This window comes from Plectropomus leopardus, chromosome 21 (assembly GCF_026936395.1).
Source record: "Plectropomus leopardus strain MGB_pleo_1.0 chromosome 21, ASM2693639v1, whole genome shotgun sequence".
Taxonomy (NCBI): Eukaryota; Metazoa; Chordata; class Actinopteri; order Perciformes; family Serranidae; genus Plectropomus; species Plectropomus leopardus.
Window position 1 is genome coordinate 25008814 of NC_142196.1, and position 19507 is coordinate 25028320.

The 19507-nt window shown below is 43.6% G+C and overlaps 1 protein-coding gene across 1 annotated transcript in view; it reads left to right on the forward strand.

The window, feature by feature from the left end:
- Positions 1-19507, forward strand: part of LOC121960680 (cadherin-10-like) — a 261883-nt gene that overhangs the window by 146124 nt on the left and 96252 nt on the right. Inside the window, exon 2 of the mRNA XM_088072261.1 lies at positions 2021-2211. The gene's annotated coding sequence lies outside the window, so the exon portion shown is untranslated. The remainder of the gene's footprint in view (positions 1-2020; positions 2212-19507) is intronic.

The following is a 19507-nucleotide window of genomic DNA, read 5'->3' on the forward strand; positions in this document are numbered from 1 at the left end:
TATTACACGTACTCATACAAATAAAGTATAACAGATTACAGTGTGTAATCTGGTCCAGGCCGGGCAGTGGATAAAGCATTTATAAGCTGCATTAGTTTGATTACTCTAAACCCCCCTCAGTTTCAGGCGTGGTCAGTAATCAGATTTCCCTCTTACCTTCTCCAAACACAATCTGACACCATTAACAGCTGCAAGCATCAATGGTCAATGTAGGTCAGATTACAAGAGAGGGACGGTCAGATCACCGCACAGCACCCAGACACAAAACAATGACTTTAAAGGAGCGGTATGTGATGTTCAGTTTGAACATAAACATAGATTTGCTATGTACAGATACAGTGGAGTAATGGCATCCTGAGCAGAGCATGAAGTCATGCTCCCTCTCTTTGTGTAGTAATCTGAGCTTCTCTGTCTGATGTTGTGGTACTGTGTGGCCATGTGTGCATGTTAGTACATGTGCGTCCCACTAGCTGCTGCTTTGCACTGTGCTCCTATGGCTGTTACAGCTAAATTTTGGGACAGCATCACTGCAGAAACGTTGTGCCAACCCAAGATATTTATTGAGAGAGATTGTGCTATGGGCCTGCAATGGAGTCCTTTCTTTGCCTTTGCATTTTGATAAAGGACCAAACAATGGCTGCATCGTGTCGCTCCAATGTCTGATTTTAGACAGTATGCCGGCATCGCAGAGGTAAAATAGTGACAAATAACATACGTGGCAGTGCTTTCTTAACAATAACAACGGCATAACACGACAATAACAATCATTTGTTATCTCTGTTATATGGTGGCTGATCTCATCCTCTGCTCAGAGGGTGAAGAGCTCCCGAATCTCATTGTTTTCCCAGTTTGCAGACATTAATGGCTGCTGTCCATCTTCATTGAATTAATTGCCAACTGATGCTGGCTGCTTTGTAAATCTCTTGCGGTGGGTGGCACACATAACACGTGTTCATACAGACTCCGTTTCAGCACTGTTACTGCGTTACCCAGTGTTACCCCGTGCTAGCCCGTTTTGCAATTGTACCTTTTATACCGACCGGCGGGGCGTCATGACGGCGCAATAATCCCACCTTGAACAGGCAGTGTGAAAGGAGCTAGATACAATCTGGATGTTGCATACAGCTTCCTTTAGGAAACTAGCATGCAGTGGATTAACTGCTTTTATTATTATCATTATTTAGCAGAGGTAGTTCAGTTTTGATAGTACAACACTTTTCTAAGTATACAAAATGTTCATAAAATAGAATCATCTTACTAAAAAAAAACAACAAAACTGAACATTATAAGCTTAATGAAAGAAGGATTCTCACGTGCGCTGTTGTGTTAGACTGCAGTTTTTAGTGAATATTAGTTACTGTTTGCTAGTAGTTGCGGTACCATAATGTTATGCTATTATTGACAGCAGAGGTGCAGTAATTGTAGCTGCATGGTCACAGTTGCAGCAGCAGACTAAATTTGCTAATAAATTGAGTTTGCAGTTGTGTTTGATGCAGATACGAATGTAAAATCAAATGTAAGATTTCCACTGTTTTAACTTGATTCTGGGGATTGCATTATTATTGCTGCAGTATGCTGTAACATGATGATATCAAACACATGCTAATTTGCATGATAGTTGCTGGTGCATTTATTAATTTTCCTTCATACAGAAGCGATTAAATGTAATCAGCCATTGTAATCATACATGATCCACGGCTTCCAAGGTTTCAAAGGAGTCTAACTGGAGGATTTCCACCAAAAATACCCATTTATTGATTGATTCAAACCCACACTCAACCTCTGACTCTGCAACTATTAATCAGGGATTATGCAAATGTAAAGAAAGCGCGTGCACAAACACTTGGCTCCTATGATTAAACTTGAACATCGCATGGCAGTTGAAACGCAGCCCCACCGGAGCGCTAATCTCTCCCATCGCTTTTGTTTTTTTCAAACGCTCATGTGTTTTTTTCTCTTTTCCTCCCCTTCTCCTCCTTTTTTTACCGCCGTGTTCTGCTGGGGGACTTGTGAATGGCAGCCAATGGGAGGGTTGAGTCCCCTCAGCCTTTCAGCCTCCCTGACATCCACAGCGAGAAGTGATGCAGCGCGACTGAGACGCGCAGTTGAGGTGGAACAACGGGCAACAAAAAAGCTGCAGTGAACGGATACACACGGCTCCCGACGTGCGCCGAGGAACAAAAACCCTGCTAGAATAAACTTCATTATAAGGTGAGCCGCTGTTTTGATTACAACTTCTGGAAAATTGTCTCCTTTGTGCCACATTTCGAGCGCTTACTTCTTCTTTCTGCGGCGTTTTGAATTGTCCGAGACGGGTAAATGTGGTGTCGGCTGGCACACTAATGTGAAATAGTTGCTTATATAAGAGCTTTTTCTTGTGTAAATTCTAATGAAAATCGCCCGCACGCGCTAATTATTGGCGTCGCACCGGGGTTTTGAATTGGAAACCAGTTTGAATCGGAAGTTATTAACACCCTTTTCATTCAACTCGCAACCCGGGTCAAGCAATTGCATTCAACTTTTTTGTTTTCTGTTGTGCGTAATTTTGATTGCGATGTCGGCACAGAGGTCCTGCACGACGCATTACGCTTTGCCCCGCTGCGTTTAGGAAGAAGGAGCAGAAGAAGTGATGTGGGCCCGTGCGCAAAAACGCACCTTATTTTTTCCAGATAAAAAAAAGAACTTCAGGCCCTTTCAAACGCTTGCTTGAATCTATCATTGCTTTCTCGCATCCCTTCTCTCTCCACCGATGATCTCGCTGCAGCCAGTGGCAAATCCACGGGATTGCGAATCGATGCAGGTGGGACAGCATGCTCCGATAAAGGCGGATGACTGTCTATCTGTGGTTTGCCTGCAGTCGCGCTGTGATGCCCTGCTGCCTTTTTGTGCTGGCTGTTAGAGATCGGGTGAAAGGCCTTTGCTTTTTTCAGTTTTATTTTGAAGGGTGTGGGGGGTGAACACTCCTGGAGTTGACTCAAGTTTGCTAAAACAACATGTCCTCTGGCGTTATTGACTACAAGATGATATCAGTGATGTGGCTGTGAATATTTAATGAAGCTGGCTGAATAATGCAGAGCAAGGGCTGTAAAAGAATTAACTTCTAAAGTTGCAGAGTGATGTGTGGTGAAACTGAAATTTTGGCAAAAGTTTTAGCCTTCCTGTTGCCTGCATGTTGCTCCATGCTAGTTATTGCGCTGGTTTCAATGTAAGCCTGAGGTAATGTGCCTGAAGGCGGCCAAGAAGTTGTTTGGGGGGTGTTTTCAAACCACCCAGGGAATATTCTGCAATAATCACTCCTCTGCGCACATGCTTTTTAAATTACAAACTTGTGGGTATCAGGGGAGATTGGGAAACCGTGTACACTCTGGAAAAGAAGCTTTGCCTTTGTAAAGGAGTAGGTTAACTTTTGTCTTTTTTTTTTTTTTTTTTTGCCAAAATTGGAACAACTTCCTGCTTGTTTTGCGAAGGCAGAGAGCAGCTTGGTGAACAGAGATTGTCTGAACCAGAACAGGTTTTGTGGTCCAGGTTTTTCATACGCTGGTTTTGAAGTTCAGAGATGAAAGGGACAGAGTCGAATCTGTGGCTGATCAAAGTCATACAGAAAACACGGCAGGTACTGAATATTTAACGGCTCTGCAAATAGAGTTCCTGTGTGTGTGTGTGTGTGTGTGTGTGTGTGTGTGTGGGAACATACAGTGCAGTAGTGTGTTTACGGTCCAAGCTGCGTTTCTTATGAAGACGTGAGAAAGTAACGCGGCAGAACTGATTTGACAGGCAGGGGAATAGACACATCAGAGCCATCTGCATGTTTTAAAGCGGAGCCCGGATTACAATAGACAGTCGCTCACATTTCATCTTTCTCTTCTCCCAAATATCTTCACTCCGTGGGTCATGTGTGCACAGCTTAGGGGGGATATTCCAAAAAGCTGGAGCCTCAATCCGCCGGCCGGCTCCAAGCCTGTCCCCTGCGAGCCGTGACGTCACAGGGATGGTGGGTTTACCCGACGGCCAGACGATGTTGACCGGTGACCCGAGTTGATTACATTATTTGTGCTCCAGATGGGCAGCATCATTTTGATGTGTCCTGCTCATAATATTGAGCGTTTCTAGTCCTCTCTTCTGCAGCATCTGGAGCTAATAAAATCATATCCCGGTGGCCACCGCTGAAGCAAACTCTGCTCCCCCTCTGGGAGTGTCTGCGGCCTTCTTTACTCCTCTTCATGCTGCTTGGGTACTTGTGGACATTTGTTGAGCTCGCATGCACGGCGAGTGGCTCTAACACGCGTGTGCTTGGAGTGTTTGTGGCAGCGTGCAATGCCCCTGGGCATTGTAGACGCACCTTGATTGTTTGAGTGCATTAGTCACGGTCTGCATGATGTGATAATAAATCATGACGTTGTTTATACTGCGAGTGCTACGGGATTCCTCTGAAGATTTTTGCGTGCCAAATATTTAACTGGAGTTGCTACTGTTAGTGCCAGCCAACTGGGCTCCTCTCCTTCCCCTTTTTTTTCTTGTCTTTCTCCAGAACAATGCCCCCGCTGTACCGCACACACTTTTCTCAGCCACTTGGAGAAGAAAGACAGATTTGACTTTTCTCCTTCCCCCTACAGTGACACTGTCTTTTATTTCTCGAGGCGTCTTGTGACCATTAGAGCAAATTTCCTGCAGGCACAATGGCAACTTAATAACTGCTCCTTACTAATGAGACAGACTCCCTTCAGAGACGCCTATTTACGGAGCAGTCAGAACCATAATTGCACAGAAACCAAAATAAGGAAAAACGTATTTCTCACCCACCAACACAAAGACAGATACTGTGCGTGCTGTTTCTAGTTAAAACCACTATTGGCGGTGGCTGGCGTCACCTTTTCTCTAAAGGTCAACCTTAGTCCCAGATTGAATTTGCTATGACTAAAAAAGACATTAGAATTAGACGGGGATACGTTTAAGCCGCGGCAAGGCTGTTTCTCGGCAGGTTTCAGCAAAAGGGATTTGAGAGCTGGACGGAGGCCAGGAGAGTAGAACGTCGCTGTAGAGTCTGCCTAAATCCCCCAAAAAGGCCTGTTTTGCTCTCTGTGTGCTGAGAAGATAAATACACACGGATCAGACAATTTACACCTCACTTAACAATGGGTAATTATCTCTCCCTGCTTTGTGCAGGAGAACACCAATTACACAGAAATATACTCATAAATCTATTTCCAAAGTGGTAGGATGGAGATACGAAGCATGTGCGGTGTGAGAGTACAACCCAGCTGCCAAAAAAAATGTTGGCACTGTATATTTCTGCAAACCACAGATACATTTGTATGCTTTTATGAAGCAGATACGTTGACTTTACTTTTCTTAAAATTTCACCAACACTGTAGTTAACATGTGGTTAGGTTTTGGCACATAAACTACTTAGTTATGGTGAGGAAACTGCCATGTTTTGACTTAAATATCCAGTTTTGGTGGCCCAATTCTTGGAGGAAATGTAAAAAACATAATTGCTTTTCGTGTCGCCATTCTGGTAGAAAAACAGTGATGGGTTGCCAAAAAAACATGTTTGGTGGCTAAAAAGCTGCTGAAAATACAGTCACAAGTCACTAACTAACACCCACATTTGGTGGCTTAAAGGATGCCTGAAACACAACAATGACTCACTAAAAAAATTGTTTTTTGCAGCACTATTCCAAGAGGCAATGCAACAATACAACAGCTTTTTTTCTGGCGATTTCCCCGGTGGAAAACCAGTGACGGGTTGCGAGAGAAACACACTTTTTGAGGCTAAAAAGATGCATTGAAAGCACCAATGACACGCTAAAAAACATCAGCTTTTTATGGACATTGTTCACTGTGGAAAAACACCAAGTTTGGTGGCTAAAAAATCTGCTGGAAAATCAGTGATGGCATGCAAAAAACGTTGCTATTTGTTGCACACACTGATGTCTTGTTAGAAATACAGCTGCTTCTTGTGGAATAATCCATAGTGGAAAAAAACATGATGGATAGTTAAGAAACACCTACGTTAGGTCCCTAAAAATCTGATGTAAAAAAAGTGATGGTTCACTAAAAAACACCTACGTTTGATGACTCAAAAGCTGCCTTAAACATAGCAATGACTCACTGGTAAATACAGAACAGAACGAAATGCAGCAATGTCTTGTTAGTAACACGACCACTTTCCCCACGAAAAACAGTGATGGGCCACTAAGACAACACCCATGTTCGAGTGGTGTTTACACGACTCTTGCATGAAATGTTAAAATTTTGTTGCAAATTGGACTTTCATTCACATGAAAACGGCATTTTGGGGGCCTGCAAAGGCAGATTTTCAAAACCAGGTTCCAGAGTGTAATCTTTTGAAAACACACTTCACGGCCAAACTTCGTACATGCACGTGGTGTTAGTCTACGGTGTGTCATTACAACGTTTCACTACCTACTGGCATGCAAACAAGAGCATGTTCAGTTGTTTTAACACATCTGTGTACATGAGAATCATTCTCACGATGTTATCATTTTTTAAACACGCAAAGGAAAGACTTTGTTTTTCTTAGGGCCACTGTCGTCGAAACATAGCCAAAAATGCTGGGAAAAACGCGAAAGATCACTAAAAAGTTTGGTGGCCAAAAATTTGCTGTAAACACAGTAAAAACAGCGACATCTTGGTGAAAAAACAATCAGTTACGAGAGGAAAAATAATGACGTGTCACTAAAACAACACCCGTTTGGTGTCTAAAAAGACACTGTAAATCACGACAGGTCACTATAGCAGAGCTGGTTCGGTTGTTTGTTGGTCTCCAATAGTTGTCTGCAGCTTGGCAGGCGTCTCACTTTGGTGTCAAAACATCCACCATCCCCTCCACCTCCCATTGACAAAGTCAGCTGACACACCACGTCAGTTCAGAAACGTTAATATGACATGTATGACACGTTCAGTTGTCACGTATTCATGGTTTGCAGAAATGTACAAAGCCAACATTTTCTCTTGGCGACAGAGCTGGAATGTATAGTGCTGGATTGAGCTGATAGTACACAGTGCATGGCTTAAGAGCCAGAGATAAGAGAAGAGTCCAGCTTTATACAGTATGGCACACTAGGACGGATGTGACTATGAAATCACTTAGATTCATGTCTTTGGGGTGGGAGACAGTAAATTGCTGCCAATGTTGAATAATGCAGTCTGCCAACAGCTTTTTTTCTCCTTCTTCCCCCTCAAACTGTGGCTTGGCTCCACAGCTTTTCTAATTATGAAGTGGCTGAGAGATAGCTTCACAACTCCGATACTGTGGTGGCGTGGTGGCGAGCGGAAGCTGGCCGAATAGCAATCTAACTGAATTACCAACAAAGCCTGACAGACTTGAGGAGTTTAGTGAACATATTTGCAAAAGTAACATCCCCACCTACCTATTCAGTCACGAAACATAGACACACACATGGAGACGAACACACACTTTGAAGTGCAGACACACACGAGCACGCACAAATGCAAACAAACAAACGCGGTACAAAGAGGGAAGGTGTACAGTCCTCCGCACGCTTCTCAGCACAATTTAACAAGATATATTAGTCACCCAGGAGGCAGCAGAAAGCCAGGCATCCACAGTGTACAGCAGACTGCAGTCTGACAGTGGGAGATAGTGATTTACAACAAAGCCCCGTAGACCATGGCACAATTTCCGAGTTGCAGAAATGACACTGGTAAAGCAGGGGCATGAAAGTATATCCACCAGCCACGTCTCATTTCTTACACCATTTGCCCCGAGAAGGGGAGGGTGGAGAAGGAAGGGGCAGACGACAAATCCGGTATTGTAGCTACTACACAATGCCGAGTCGAGCCTGGGAGTCAAATTCTGTTTGGGTGTCATCTGAAATATGAGCAAAAAAAATAATAAAAAATAGTAGGAAACCACCTTCAAGGACGCAGAACACTCCCTCTTTCTTAAATTCAAGGTGAAATCGATTTCTTGACCCTGCAAGTGTACCGTTAAGGTTTGGATTGGATTTGAAATTAAATCTCTGTATCCAGTCGGTGAGGGAAGGGGGGGCGGGGGGTAACAATAATCATCTAATAGTGGAAATCACAGATCCAGATCACTATCAAAATCTAATCAACTGGTCCTTGGCTCCAGGCTGATCTCTCCACCAAATTTCATGGAAATTTGTTCATGAGGCTTTTTTTCGACACCCTGCTCTCGTACGGATTAACTCACAGAGGTGACAATACAACTTCCGCAGCAGAGGTGAAAAGCCTACCCACTGATTTACAGTTGATATAAAATTAGACTGAATTTCGACAAAAATTAGCCGTTTTTCTCAAAATTACATATTGAAAGCACCACGCTTGCATAGTTGTGGGAGAAGTGTAAAAGCTTTGAGCTCAGAGCTGCAATGATTAGTCGATTAGTTAATAAATTAATCACCAACTAATTTGATAATCAAATAATCAGTCTTAATCATTTTTTAAAGGAAAAAAAAGCAAATTTCTGTGATTCCAGCTTTTTAAATGGAAAATTTTCTAGTTTTTTTTTTACTCCTCTATGAAAGTAAACTTAATATTTGTGGGTTGAGGACAAAACAAGACTTTGAGGATGTCACCTTGGGTTTTGGGACACACATGGATTGACATTTTTTCAACATTTTATCGACCAAACAACTAATTGAGTAATCAAAAAAAAGACAAATTTAGGCTGGCTTATAATTTATACTCCCTTTACTATTGAAACACAACTCAAACGTTGTGGACATCACTGTCCTCGTACTTCCATGCGTCCTTTGTGTTGGCACAGCCAAAAAATGGCACTAAAAGGCGGAGTCAAACATTTCACATCCGCTCTCTCCCCTTTCACTCTAGTACTATCCTTTCAAATAAAGCCCAAAAAAAAAAATTTAAAATTGACCTGTTTCAACTAATCTAAGTTGTATAATCACAGTGTCCTCTTATGGGTTTGTCATATCGGCAGAAATGTTCATTTCAGGACAATATTTTGTTTGGAAGCTTTTATCTGCCTATAACTACTTGTGGATATTGTGTTTACCGCGTTGTGTTTTGTGCTGTCTGGTGTGTAACTATACTGTTTTTGTTGTGTGGGGCGTCTGCTTTTCTTGTGTTACATATTGTAACTGGATGTTTTGGGTCAGCCTGTTAACCCTTTGCAACCTGAGCAAAAAGGTTTTATTTCTTTCAAAAAATATGACAAGAAGGTAATGAGAAATTGAGAAAGACATGGCCCAAAAATTTGCAAAAGATCAGTAAAAAAAAAAAAAAAGGAAGAAAATGGCTCCAAAAAGTGATGAAAATTTAAAATACTTCTGGACATGTTCCCAACATTGATAAAATAAGATAAAATAAAAGAATTGATTTTTCTCTTATAGTCCTCCCAACCCTTTTAAAAACAAATTTTCTGGTCATTTTCTTGTCACAATTTGTTGGACATTTCTTGCCATAAACCAACTTTCAAACCAGGTTAACAAAGAGTTAAACAGCTTGTAAAAGGCATCTGAATCCAGCACAAGAAAACTGAAGGTTTCAAAGGGTTAAGTGTAGAACTACAAACATAGATCATATGTATGTATGTATGTATGACACAAGTAAAAGTTTAGGAAAACTAATGGAAATAAATTACACTTAAATGAAAAAAAAAATACTATCATGAGGGGAAAAATGCATCTTTCAATTTACTTTTACCGTAAAAATGGGGAATTATGTCCAAAATAATAAATAATAAATACATTTAAAAAATTTTATTCTGGAAAAAAAAAAAAAATTCCTTAATTTTGGTCATCTGCTTCTCTGCTGCTGCATATTATCCTACAGGGGAGGAAAAAAAAAACTTCCTAAAGGTTTTTGTAACGTCTTGTATGACGTGTGTGTTTGGGTCGTGGCTGGAGGCGGCTCGTGCAGGAGGAAGAGTGTGAGTGAGTGCAGCAGACAGATCATGTCCACAGGTCTTGCCTTTCCCCTCTAGTTGGATTCCTGTCTGTGCAAAGCCCAGAGGCTTAACTCTGGCTGCAGTAAGTGGACTGAGGAACGCTAAACACTGTCTGGGGGAAGGCTGCTGAACATGACAGCCAGTTAATAAGTGTATGGAAGACGAGCAAGTGCATGGAGGAGTGGGAGAGGGGGGCAACATTGTCTGACTTTTGAGACTTTTGTGAAAGGAGAGGGGAGGATTGGTCTGGGAGAGGGGGGATAATATTGACTGTCGGATGACGAGAGGGTAATAGGAGATCAGAGAGTCCAGCCACAGGACAGGGAGCATTAGCGCCTGACTGGAATACAATGAAGACGGCGCAGAAGGGAAAGGGTCGGGTTGTGGATAAAAGAAGGGGAGACTTTGGTGGGAGCATTGTGCTTGTTCCAACTAGATGGCGAGAGAAGGCGATAATGATGCTTACTTTACTCCTGCGAGGCAGCCGCAGTGAGAGCTGTCAGCTCCAGGCAACGCTGGCTGGTGGGACACTGCTGGGATGCCACTCGGTATGTTAACCCCCCCAGACATCACTGACAGTACGTGATAGATTGCAGGTGTGTGATTACGTGTGTGAGAGACGGTGGCAGCAGTGGAGACTGTTTGTGGGCCTTTTTGAGCGTGCATGTGCATACTGAGGCACGCCTTTGTGTGACTTTTAGCGTGTCAATTTTTCTTGGCAGCGGTGAAAGCAGAGTGATGTGATTTTCCCCCTCTAACAGCCTCCAGGAGTAATGATCCAGGTTATTGCAGATGACGTGCAACACCTCAACCCAGCGGACATCGGCACCGCACAAACCTGTCCTCGCAGGTTGGGCTTCGGGGAGAGTGTTGTCCCGGTGGCGGCGTCGCGCGCATAATTCCTCCCAAACCTGTCACCTTCACATGGGCCCCTCCCTCTGTGGATAATGGTCTCCTGTCTATGTTGTGAATGATATCTGGACTCCATTGTGCGCCCGTTTCCGCTGCTGCGCTATTGTCCTGCAGAACGCCTTTGTGAGTTTTTCCTTTTTTCCCCCCGCCAAGGTACAATGTGCAAGCGGTATTCTCAGGTGCTGTAAATGAACAGGCAAACACATCAGCAAAGGTCCTATTTACTTTCAATCCCCAGAGTGAAAAAGAGAGGTTTCTGCCATTGTTCTGCTACTTCTCAAAACATTAGGATGGTTCATTGTGGAAGAGAGAAATAGAAAGACCTCCCACACAAACTACCTGGCGAATCAAAGCGTGCGGGGACTGTGTATTCCTCAGGGGAAGGACACAATACAAGCTCTCTGCAGCAACATGGGACACACAGTAATAACAGCAGCAGTACAGTACCGGGCTGAATAATACCCAGGGCGTCTCTCAGACAGTGGGGAGAACCTGTCCCCTTTGAGAAAAGGTCATTCTCAGAGCACCCCCAACAGCTGAACACTGTGCTTTGACATGAATAACTGACAAACGGATGTGTACGGGTCTCGCAGGCCTCCAATTACTGTTTCACGCCGCTGTCCATCAAAGACAAATGGGGTAGGACCTGCCAGAGGACCTTCAAGTTGCCGGAGCAGGCAGCTCCTGCGCCAGAGTTGCTGCAAGCGCTCTGCAATAATTGAGTTTGATCTAATGAAGGTAATGCCAAACTTGGGTTATTGTTTGCCGGAGGACAATGCAAGAGAGTCGAATTCGTTGTTGGGAAAGATGCCGGGGGAATTTCTTTGAAATGGAAAAATTGCATTAAACATTCCATTTGTATTAATTATATTGTGCCTCTTATTAACATTGGCACGCTGAGCCGCAGCAGCAGTGCTGCCGGTAGTATTGGGCTTAAAGCAGCACTCCAAGCAATAATATTAGAGGCAACCATCCATGCCTGAGGCACACTGAAACTGCCTGTGATGTCACTGAATAAATGACTATAGCTTTATTCTGAGGCATTGTGTCTAGACCTTTGGTCCTGCGAGACATCAGTCACTCAAGTTACTCACCACTAGATTCAATTAATCATAGCCTTAATTCAATCGGATGGTCGGGCCTCCCCGCTGTAAGCCTCTAAGTGGGTTTTAAGAGAGCCGGAGTCTGCTGGTGTACGGTCCTCCATGCAGGAGCTGAAGGGCTGCCTGTCTAGCAGGGATTTAATGACACTCCAGAGGTCAGGGGTTAGACTCACAGAGGGTAGGTGGAGTGGGTCTGGAGTAAATGTGCAAACACAAATACGTGAGCACACACTCGTGCATTCGAGAAAGAAAAAAATGCATTCACTCTATTGTTTGGTACCAGAGTCCAGTGGCGTGTGATTTTTTTTTTCACGGGGGCGGCACAAGTGGGGCATTGAGTTGTGCAGGGTGGTATGACGTGCGAGCGCTGCAGCGGGCACAGGCATCGGCATTGGGGATGGGGATCGAAATCCGGTTCTGTTGAGTACTTGGTTCCACTTTTTTCAAGACCCGAAAATCAAAATGTTTGAGGTCATCAATACAGCCTGTGGGTCCTAAAATGTAACATTACATCCAAGTCGTATCACATCACTGAAATCCAGTCACTGTTCTGCATACACATTTTTGGATACAATTGACAGGTATTACAGTAAGCAAAGAAATCCATCGGTCAGTTGCTTGCGAGGATGGCTGAATATGCAAAGAAGTCTCAAGTTTAGCTACATTTCACCAAAGCAAAAGATAAGGAGGAAAATAAATGCAATTTATGATTCAAAATCATTTCTTGCAAGAGAGGACACAAACTTCATCGCCAAGCACATCAACATCGTGCAGTAAATTAAACCTTCGACTGTCTGTGGGTAAAAAAACTCCCTTAACTCCATCAGCTGCGGTGGCGGCTCAGTCAGCAGCGTCGTCATCATCAGAGAGTCTCGTCAGTTAAAACTAGTAACCCAGTGTTCAAATCTGAGTTAAAATTGGCAGGATAAGAGTTAGTTAGCGAAATAAACCAAGTTAATTAAGGTTTCATTGTGATGTGTTCAAGGTCGGCTCAGAAAAATGACTATTAGGCAAATTTAAGTATAATGTCATCATGATGTGATTAAATGTAACATCAAGACAAAGAAAATTTAGTTTTTGGCGAGAAACTTGAATAATACAGCTGTTTGGGTGAGAAATTTGTTTTCCAGCAATATAAAAGAAACAGTCACTGGAAGCAATAAAAGCAAAAACCAGTTCTGTTAAAAATGTATTGTCGCCTCGTCTTTCCAGCAAGTAATAGAAAGGTATTGATAGTGGTATCGATAAGGACTCGGATCGTTAAGGAGTCTCAATAGTCTTATCAATGTTAATAAAAAATGAATGATCCCCATCCTTAAACACAACACTGGTTTCTGTGTGACTGGTACATACCGGGCCAGATCAAAACGCAGATTTGGGTGTCACATTCAGATACCAGAATGTGTTTGTAGCGAGTTTGCAGCTGAGAGAGAGCGAGATAAAGTTTGCATTGACATTAGTGAGGCTGCAGGGACCGCGACCGAATATGAAGTTACGCAGCAGTCAGTGAGTGAATTCTTGAGACTGTTTGTCAGTAAATAAATGCAACAACTCCTCAAGACCTGAGACAAGCTCCTGTGTTTTGTTCATTTCCTGCTGATTCAAGTGAAGCAAATTAGCTCTGAAGTTAGTGAGTGAAGTTTGCGTCTCACAGGCGCCCTTAAGGTGGACTGTTAAGGTGGAACAGCTATTCAGGGCTGCAGCTATATAAGCCGCTATGTTAATATTAGAGAAACATGTGACTGCAAAGTCTCTTCTTTAGGGAGACAGATATTAATGTTAATTATCAATACTATAACTGTCATCGCGATTTTTTTTTGATTTTTTTTTGAAATTATGATTATTGGCTTTTTTGTTCATTTTAAATAAACAAACATTCACAAACCCCATCCCTCCCATCCCACTTAACAAATCTGTCACTACAAAAGAACAACTTCGACAAATTTAACATCATATATATATAAGCAAGTGGGTATGGGTGAGCATAATAAAAAAAATAAATAAATACTTAAATAAATAAATAAAATAATAGCAATAACAATAAAACTATGCATGCCTACTTGTACAGCAATGCTTAAATACAAACCTTAATATCCAGTGTCTAATTAATGTAGTGTGATTAGTTTATATATTGTGTAAATTTGTTTTGTGAATGTGTTAACATTGTTTTGTATTAATTCATTTATATATTTATTTATTTAAGTATACTTAAAACTGTTTAGAGTTAATATATAGTTCAATTTCAAGTTTAAAAATTCAAAGTATAATTTTAGCATCTTATGGGGAAAAACAACTCCAAACAATACCCAACCTTAATCCACTCATGAGCTTCTACCACCAACATGAGGAAGCATGTGTGTGCGTGAACACACACAGAATACGATGTCAGAACTCGACCTGCAGTAGCAGGAGCAGACACTTGTGAAATGCAGCGTGGATCTCCTCAGTCTCATAAATAATGGACGTTGGTGAAGCATCTGTCAACTTTTCTGTCAACCCTGTTCCAGATGGGAGTCAGACAGGCCAGGCCGGAGCAGCGTGTTACATACACATAACAAACCTCCATCCAGTGTGTCTTATGCACCCTGCGCCCTGTTTACATCAGCACACTGACACCCGCGCTCACCTACACGCCTCAGCCTATCTGCTGATTTATTAGGTCCTGCACCTGGCTTCCTCCACCGTTTCTTTTTAGAAAACCTGCTCGCCACACACAAATTTAATCATTGCAAGGGAAAAAGTGCAAGCGTGCTCCTGCTAAGACCTCCCCTTGGTTCAATAAATAAAAGTTTCAAAAAAATACAGTGTTCTGTCTAAACACACACACGCATCAGTAGCACCTCATCATACGGCGGCGGGGAGATGGTAAACACACACCTCCAGCGCCTTACATGTTTGTTGACTTAAACATGGCACCGCTCGCTTAACACTAAACACTCGCTGGGAGTTCCTTCCCAGAGCTGCGTGCCCACGAACTTCCCGGAGAAACGTTTCTGTCTTGCTTCCCTTCCCCTGTGGCAGCTGGGTGGCAGGATGAGTGGATCGGGTGCTGCCGGGTGGCGGTTACTGTACGGTTGCTTTATGGACTAAAGCACCGTCTTCCCGGCCTTGTCGTAATAGAGGATTCAGCTCATAAAGCAGCATCATGATTTGCAATAAGCAGAGTTAGGGGAGAGTAATGAAGGTGTAAATCAACTGAGCCATTCTTTTTTTTCCTTCTTCTTCTTTTAATCTGACATTGGCAGTCTCTCTCCCTCTCTCTCCTTTCTCTCCTGTCCTCTCCCTCCCCCTCTGCCCCCCCCCCCTTTTTTTGCAGTAATGGAAAGCCTGGCACTCTGTAATAAAGCAGAGTGAGCAGCAGTATTAGTAAACAGTCTCCGCAATCATTCAGCCAAGTCCAACTCCTTTATTTTGTGTGTGTGCGTGCGAGGTGTTTTATACCCCCGTACGGTGCTCAGGCGGTGGGCGTGGGGGCTAATGAATGAGGATGGAATGAGGAGTATTTAATTCCAGTCTGAGAGAGAGAGAGAGGCAGGGACTATTTGTTGGGCCCCCTCATAAGAACGCCTTTGTTTTCATTTTTTCACAGAGGTTCAGAACAAAAAGCCTTCTTTTTTTCCGAGGCGGCGTTGGGAATGTAGATGCAAATTTGCTGCATACAAGCCTCGCAGAGAGGGAACGGGACCACACAGCCGACCAGAGGGCACCGAGGGCTCGCCTCTCTCACCGCCCTTCCCCTTAAATAAAGACGTCATCCGAAATTTTGCAACGGACTCGGATTGGAAGCAGTCATCAAAAGAAAGAGAGGGGTCCAATACTCCCCGAGTTAAAATGCCTGGCTGGGAATCATGTTAAAATTTCCATTCCTCGCTCCAAATCGATCGTATGGGTCCCTGCTCTCCAATATCCATGGTCACCTTTGCTATAAAGTAGGGTATTACTTCTTTAATGCAGTGCGGTTTTCGTTCTGTGACCAGTGAGGAGAGGAAGGAAAAGAAATGTATCTGGCGACCTCAAACACAAAGAAATGATGGCAGAGGATAATGAAAGAAAGTGGCCTGAATTTTCAATACATATATATATATATCGCTTCATGAGCAAGATTAGTTGCTTGAAGTCCGCCCATGACATTGGGTTGAATTATTTTCCTCGTCTGCCTGTTTAACTCCAGGTAGCCTCCGTGGACACGTTAATGCAGTATTGATTGTTTATCTGTAATAACACCGAGCTGTTGCTGCGCTGGCGACAACACGGGAGGGAGGCGAAGGAGGGGGGCACGATAGGGTTTGGGGATAGAGGGGAGGGTGGCGCGGTGGTGATAGATAACGCACTGTACCCTCTTTTGACTGCCGATTTTGAATCTGGGGGTAAAACGAGGTGGCTGAACATATCCTATCTGGCAATAGTCCAAGTGTGAAATGGGAAATAGAAACTGGGGTGAAAACGTCAGTGCAATGTGGCCGCCGCTCGATAAGGCTGTCTCCTGTCTCCGAATAATTCAATCCCCCGCTCCGACCATTCTGGTAACTTGCCGGTGCCAATGCCGGCGTCCACCCACACTCTGCCCCTGGGCCCGGAGCCCATATGGCCAGCTACAGTGTCTCTCCGTGACCTATGGCCGGGCCTGTTGTTCAGCCAACCCCCCCGAGGAGCTTGGTAATTACAAATAAGCTGGAAGTCACACCAGCCACGAGAAAAGGTGAGTGTGATTAAAGATGTGTGTACAGCAAAGTTCAAGGGGTGCTCCAGTGGCGTGCCAGCGTATTGAATCGTGTGTCTGGGCAGTGCTCGGGAATCAGATGCTAACTCGGATCAATCAGGCTTCTTTGTTCATTAGAGTTGTCCGTTCCCTTGAGTGGCAATAAAAAAAACAGCCCATCACAGCGCTCATTTCGATGATGAGGCCGCTGTCCCTCAGGGATAACTAGCCGAGGTAAATAAACATGAGTCACAGTTAAGGTCAGGGGAGATCACGGCCGTCTGTTGTTTATCTCAGAGGACGCCGCGATCCCTTTTGACGTGATTGAAATGAGAGCAGAGCAGAAAGACCCTTACTTTAACAGCAGTCCTCAGTGGTGCCCCCAAAGTAGGACCTGGCGGGGGCCATGGCCCACCGCCCCCCTGGCAAAAATAACTGTCTTTCAGAGGCTGTGGTGTGCTTATTTTTTGAGGTAGCACAAACGTAGAGGTATCGTGGGCGAGCTGACATCCTGAGGCATCCTATGGTACCAACCAGAATGGTTGGACTTGTCAGAAAGGGAGCAACTTTGCACTCGAAAATAGGCTAAATTATTGTCAAAGGAACAACTGGGATGGTCATTTTCAAATGGGGGCCTTAAACTCTCACCTCAAGATGTCTGAATGGAAATGGGTTCTGTATGTACCCACAAGTCTCCCCTAAACTGAAAAACGCTGGCTCCCAGTAAATGCCTTGTTCCTTGCAATTGATGTACTCCTTCAAATTGAAGCTGTATATTTGGCTTTTTAAGGAAAAGGACAACCAGCCTATTTGAAGAACAATAGAGTGCCCCAGGAATGAGTCCTGAAACACGGAAATTAGTAACCATTTCAGCACCTCCGGTTCCCTCTTTTGAATAGATTTTTGGTTAGATGCCCGAAATCAGGTCTGTGGTTAACACAAGCTAACGAGATTTGTTTGTTTCACAACATAAAATACTCATGAATTTGAAGCTTTTATGTGTCTTAAAATAGGAGGATGTGTGGTTGCTAACAAGTGGCTAAATGAGATTACAGAACGTCATGAGTCCATCTCCAGAGAACTGTGAATCATTTAACATGGACTGACACGTAACACATTGAAACAGGATTGTTATTGATCTCAAAATGTCACTGTACTGGTGTGAGTCCATGCGTATCAGACAATTAGTAAAATCAACTGTAAAGTATAGCAGTATACAGCTCTTCAAGCCTTATGTTGTCATATCACATCACATTCGTTTTAGTGTGCCCCCCCAAGACTTTCAGTGGCCCCCATATGAAAAATTTCTTGATGCGCCAATGGCAATACTCCAGGATCCACTCAAAATATATGGCCACAAAAAAGAGGCAGCAAGAATCCCCACTTTCATTCCTTGAGGAGCTCTGCTAACGAAATATGTATTTATACAAGGCATTTGAATTCAGATAGCATCACAAACTGTGTGGCTTATTCTTGAATGGCATTCATGCAATTTGTATTATTTTCATTTGTTTTTTTATCCCGAGGCTGGGCTGATACCCTGGCAAAAGTCCTGCCTGTGACAAATGGCTTTCTTAACACTCGAATGCCTCAGTGGTTTTTGTTGGGTGCAGTTTTAGAGAATTTTGTCCAATTTAAGAACAGTCAAAAGCCATTGTGGCGGTGCACGTCCCTCGCTTTTGAGTGTGTGTGAAGCCTCTGGTATTAATAATGTAAAAACAGGTGCTGCTAACTGTCGCCGTGTTATTTTATGGTGGGCTTCGAGGAAAGGTCATTAGTCTTAGTCGAGGGGCAGACACATTGTGTCCGTGCAGCCTTTTATTAGGGCCATATTTTAGGTGTGTGATGTCTTTGTTTTAGGGCCATGTATTATTTAGTGTTGTGTGACAATTGTGTTTGTAGCTGTCTCGCCACTGACCCGCTGCTACAGTCAATATACGCCTGGATGGAAATGTGCTCCCACGTCGTCCCTTCTCATGTAATTGTCACGATGGGGAGGCCGAGACAAACGTGGGAACACAACTCTTCCGCTGATTTTCAATTCACTGCGCCAAGTTTGACCTTTGTGTAGTCCAATCAATGCATCTGCTTCCAGAGACGTACTATTCATTTAAAAAACAGCAGCTGTGGCGTGATCTAATATCCTGGTAGGACAATATTATTAAGAAGTAAACAACATTATTGATATAGAAGTAACATATTTTAATTACCAGATTTCATGTGAATAATATTGATGCAGCTGTGGTCTTTTGCTCCAGACTGTTCAGGGCTGAATGTACAGGAAAAACAGACTCTTGTGCTTGACTGCACATGGCACACACAAACACTTGGGAGGCAAACACTGATTTGCATAGAGTCGGAGGCTCCCATAACCACCAGTGTATCACCACAAAGGCCACACTGGGGAAAGCAGGAAGCCGCCAGACCCCTCCATTGAGGCTCCCATCCCTCCCCCCGCTCTGCCATTGTCAGCCCCTCAGAAAGGGGCTGTGTTAGACCACACGGCGGCTGGTGACAAAACATGTGCTCCGGTGAGCACACAGAAAAAGCAAACAACCGCGGATGTCTCATCTGTGCGACGTGTCACCGGACGAATGCCATTAAGCTATTATTTCTTTGCTCTTTATGTGCGAGGATGTCTCGTGCCCATTTGTTCTGCCCGTCGAGCAAGGATGACCACATCTGTTTGCCACCGGGGTACTAGGCATTATTAATCTTCGCGAGAGGACATTTAGCGAAATCAAACCTCCATTTATTAGCCCCTAGCGCAGGATTGGAGAAACTGGCGAGGGGAGATAATGACTTTAAGCTCCCATTTAGTCAATTAATTCTGAGAAGTGGAATCAGAAACTGCAAGCTGAAAAAGTGAGAGTC